A 5,910-nucleotide genomic window follows, 5' to 3' on the forward strand; every position below is an offset into this window, starting at 1 on the left:
GACTGAATATCCAAATGAGATTTTTCTGCAAAGCGCCAGCACCTAATAGTGCCATGAAACGGGTACAGATCAATTTTAGCGGAAAGGTAAAGTACCTACCCGACTATAACAATACAATACAATAATATTACGTATGTATGCGTGCGCGATATCAATGTTTTGTCTAGTTTTTTTCGAACGGATGACAGATTTCAACGCTATCTGATTGAAATTTACTATTTCGTATGCAGTGTTGTCTCTGAATGGCTCGCGAGAACCGGTTGCTAAAATCAGGACTATTTTATACTCCTTATATTATATCATTACTGTGTGCCGTACCTGCTTATATATTATATACATACTTATATTATTTTTTTAACACTACACTACAGGCCTAGAGGCCCAATGACAGTAGTGTAGTTTTAACAGTTAGTAGTGTAAATGAAACAATCATAAACACCCAGGCTTTGAGAAAATCACATAAATATATTGTGTCCTCACCGGGATCGAACCCGAGCTCCCAGATGAAAGACCGCCGCCTTACGCACTACACCGCGAGAGCCGCTAAAAGCTGCCGAAGGCTAGTTACGGCATAATCCCTGAAGTCCCGTGGTAAATTCAGTGGTCGTCGGTAAATAACAATTGAATTTCTTTATTGTACAATCTACTAATAATAATATGTAGGTATATATTTTTATTTTATTTTTACTGTTTATATGCAAAGTACCTACATACCTAATGAAAAGTGTGAAAAATATGATAATATTGTATATTTTCAAAGGATTCGGCGTTCATTGTTCGGCGTTTGTAAGTAATTAAAGTTTGTGATCGAGGTTTATCGTTTCGAGAATAATTCTTGATAAATAATAATGTGAAAGGTTGATAGGTACTACGTGTTTCTCGATAGTTTTCGCTCTGAAAAATCGATATTATCATTTCTCGAGAAATTATCAATTCGAATCTCAAAGATTCGAGATTTTTTACCAAGGATATTTATAAAAAAAAAACGCAACTAGCTTTGTCAACTTAGCCTTTTTCTTGCAAGGATCTAGCATCAAAGAGTAATTTACCGGTGAACACTTTCCCGGAAGAGCTTAAAATATAAAAAGTTATCTATTTTATTTTGGACGGAATTTGTTAAATTATTTGAAGATGGAATTTTTTCTCCAAAGATTCACAAATTCACAAAAATTTGTTAAGTAAGTAATAACATTAAATAAAAAAATCGCTCGAAATCAATAAACCGATCTCGAGAATCGAGAAAAGTCGAAAAATCACATCATCTAGTAGTTATTAATTCATGATAGATAGGTATGTTTTCATAAACTTTTATTCTCCTTGTTTTAATATATTATATTAAATTTATCATTTCGATTTCACCTATAAAAATATGATTGTATTTAGGTACCTACGTCATTTTACGGAACCGGTTGCTTGTTTTACTCTGGAGGACAGCAATATCTGTTTAGGTTTAGGTATATGAATAACACTACCTATTGAATTTGATTGTGTACGGTGACTGGTGAGTGACTATTACCTATGTATATAATATTTTATACAATAATTTATTATTTTCCCCCGCATTACCTACCGTCATTTCGACTCGGCGACTCAGCATCGACTATCTCGTTGTAATGATGGCTATCACTTGAAATCACAGAGAAAAAGCATTATGATTTTCAATGAAACTAGTTCTATCCAATTCTAGGGTATATTTATAACGATTTGGTGTGGGTACATTGAAATTGACATTGATTTCAGGGGTTCAGTGTTGATACTCCATAATTCGATGTATTAAAAATCGCTAAAATACACTGAATTTTATCTCTTTATATATTTTTTATTTACATTCATAGGGGGGGGCGCCAAAGATCCTTGCCTGGTGCCCGTTTCAGGATGTGGGGGCCATGAACATCAGTATTTTTTATGACTGGAACAAGAGTCATGAGCGGTCGCCATGCACTCGAGTGTGTTTTGACTGATTTTACATGGATATAAGTACGTAGCCGATAGCCTCCAAAACACTTAGATGGTCGTGAAAGCAGGCGTCAGACTCAAAAAGTTGAGAATGTATAGGTACATACTATGCTTGATTTCTCATGTAATTCATCTCTGCGGCGCCGAATCGTTCCATTCCCTCGATTTTCTCGATCGTCTGCTAGCTCAGTGCTCCGAAACCTTTTCTCACCCAGGGCACACTAAAGGTCTTCCCAGAATTCCGCGGCACACCACACGTAAAACAATTTATACACCAAAACATGGACCCCAGGCCAGAATCTTCGGCGCCCCTCCTACCTATCGCTAAGGTTAAAGACAGTTTTTCAAATGATGTTCGAGGTAAAATTAATCGTATTGATTCTACGTTTAGTGATTTTTTGTATTTATAAAACAGCGCCTGTTTTTGTTATAAGAGCAAATTTATAATTTGTGTTTATCTCACTTATCTGCTTGACCTGCCACGCCGCCCCCCCCCCCTAAGTTTGGGCCCCCAGGCTAGAGCCCCCACCTTGTGAGGGACATGCACCAAAATTACATTACATATTTATTTGATAAATAATTAAATATACATAACACACGACGAAGAACCAAATGTACATATTTCCATGTATTTGTATTATCAATAAAATAACTAATTAATGTGATACCTGAGCTTGTTTCAATGAACGTAAAAGTTTTTAGCATTACTTACTTAGTGTGGTAGCCTTGTCAGAAATACGAGGATATTCTTTATTAACCGAAATCGAGAAAATAGCATCAGCGCTTCTATAGAATCTTTGCCATTGGTTGCAAAAGGGCTTCGAATCCAGTCGTATTGATTGTATGAAAGTAATGGTGAAATTTCTTTTGAAACAAAGTTAAATGTTTTTGAGACGGATCCAAAATGTTTTGCTTGTTTTCATTGGTGGTCTGGTAGGTCCTTTAGTACATTTGTAGAGATCCTTGTCTTAAATCCTTCTAATAATTTATCAGATCACGTCAATATATTTTTATTCTGACCTTGTAATGTTGTATTAAGTTCACGCAGGTGCTAAAATGTATTTATTACCAGCCATGTACGCAAATTTGGCTATTAAGTAAGTATTGTATAATATACAAAATTATTTGTATTTTTTTTTTTTGAAGCAATGCTCCGCGCACACCTAGCATCGTCTCGCGGCACACCGGTTGCGGAGCATTGTGCTAGCTGACATTGTTCAATTTCCAATATTTGATAAGTATAAGAAGTGTAGCCGTAGCGCCATGAAAAGAAGAACAAATAGTAGGTAGGTATCTATTCTTCAATCTCTTTGGTACATACGTATATTATGTTAACATGATGGAGATACCTAAATATTTAAGTACCTAGCTATATCTTTCCGATACAGATATCCCTAAAAAATGAATCTTCAAATAATTCGCACCAAAATGTTTTCTTATTTTGTTAGTTACAACCTTCATTTTGACAACTTTTTAATTTACAAAATACTAAAATTAATTAATATAAAATTAGTGGATGACAGTTTACATAACAATCATCACTCATTATGAAATAAAATATCAATGCAGGTACAGTACTCTCTCACTAATCCGCCGCTCGATTATCCGACAACTACTATAATCCGCCGTTATTTTTACTAGTTGAAAGCACAAAATCAATCTCTATAATTCGCCGGTATTCGTATATCAAATTCAGTAGTCCGCCGCGTGCCATGTCAGCCAACGTTCCTCTAATTTTACTATTGTGTGTGCGGATCATCAACACATCTGAGCAGTGTCGCTCGTCACCCGGTGCGGTAAACTTTCACCCCCCCCCCCTCACACACACATACAATTATTTTTCATTAAAACTTATATATTTAAGGTTTTTATTAATTTCGTAATTAACGTACAAAATTAGCATTTTTGCACAGATATATCCATACCTTCATCAACAATAAAATTAATGTATGAAACCGAGACTTGCATTAATGCATTCGACAAATTTGAACGCATAACTTTTACTTCGCCAGCTTTCGGGAATATCTGTGTATTTAGATACATGATTATGAATATCTTGTACAGAAAGCATAGAAGCATTTATTTTTATACCCAATAGTACAATATCAATTAACACTTTAACACTTGACTTGAGTAGATCGCAATCAGATTTTTGCGCTCAGCGATCTCAATCCTCTCCTTTCGTTCTTCGGGTGTTTCCGTCATTATTTTAAAAAGTCCACCTCTTTTCAAACTAAAATTTTCAATTTCGTAATATCATCCCGGTGTACTTTTTGACTTAAATGCCTTTTCAAAAGATACAACCTCCATTCAATCCACTTATTTCCAGACGTGAATTTTCCTCGCATATTTGGTGCGGAGCATATTATGATGCATTTGACAGAATCATCTGTTTCCGAATAAACAATTATCACCAGTTCTTACTTTTTGCGAAAGCATTGAAGATGGCATTTCTGTTTCGACGATTTCAGAGAGCCATTCCAATTTAAATTTATCGCAGGATTTCTTCTTAATGATCGCATTCGAAATATCACATCCACTCCTTTTTGACATTTTTAGGGGATAAGTTTTCTATAGTTAATAAGTATAATTTGTACTATACCTATATGTAATTGTGCAAGCAATCGTATTGTTCACTTGAATTTTATTGTTTGTTACGTACACTGAACACACCTGTAGTTATTATTAAAATCTGGCAAAGGAAACTTTCTTTCACAATATTTTTGTGTGAGGACTGTGCGGGTGATGAAAACATGCGTGCGGACACATTTTGGTAGGTGTGCGCGAGCACACGCGCACACCTTACAGGTAACGTTGATGTCAGCTGGAATTTTGATGGATGCAATAAGTAGAGAAGAGGAAAACTTTAAAGGAAATTAACATAAAAAACGTTACCTACCTACGTTAAAATTACCTACCGGGACTTTACTAGTACAAAATTCCTAAAAAAACTAATTTTATGAAATACCTGTTATAATTTTGACTATATTTTGTATGTATGCACTATAATCCGCCGCATTCGCTAATTGGACACTTGTCTGGTTTTTGGGTGGCGGATAACTTACTGAGAGAGAGATATTATTATTTTATTTTATATATTTTCATGTTCTCGTCATTTTTATTAGTAAGCTTGCATTTACACGCTGAATGTGAATGTGAATATTCTTTCATTTTCTTACCTTTTGTCTTTTGTATAAATATGTAAATATTATAAGTATAATAATACTTGGTCAATAACAATTAAATTAAAATTAATGAAATTGGATAAGAATTAATGATTCAGACTGCAACAGACGACACTAAAGAAAATATTCTAAATTATTAACATAAAACAAAATATGAAGCAATTTAAATAACATTTCAATATAATATCACCAAACAAATATTTATGATTAATCAATATTTAATAACACAATACATTTGATTAATAATACTAAATGCATTTATAAAATTTAAACAATATTACCACTTGATGGACAAACGAATATAAATACGAATATAAACGAAAATATTATGAATAAAAAATAAAATAATAAATAATGTAAGTACAATATTATACCTACCAAATAAGACAATCCTGAACATTATATAGCATTGGTTCTCATGTGCGGCATGTCGGATGACATGTCTCATGTCGGCTGGATTCTAATCGAAGTAAGTTCGGGACTAAAAAAAATGTTCCCACCACCACTCGTCATATATGCACAGCCGTGGATATGCACGGCCGGTTACTATGACGCATTCAACATGTCTGAAAGAAGTGATTTAAGTGCTCATTCCGTCCCAAGACGGAGCCGCACGGGACTGATTCTGCAACCATGCACCGTAGTGCTTAAAGAAGAGTTAAGAAAGAAGTTAAGAAAGATTTCTTTTGTTTTTGGACTGGCTCTGCTGTCCGCTGACGTTAAGCGCCCTGTGTACCCGCATACTGAGTGTCACGAATTGAAATGGATG

This window comes from Rhyacophila brunnea, unplaced genomic scaffold, assembly GCF_057557595.1.
Source record: "Rhyacophila brunnea isolate RB1 unplaced genomic scaffold, BYU_Rbru_1.0 scaffold_19, whole genome shotgun sequence".
Taxonomy (NCBI): domain Eukaryota; kingdom Metazoa; phylum Arthropoda; class Insecta; order Trichoptera; family Rhyacophilidae; genus Rhyacophila; species Rhyacophila brunnea.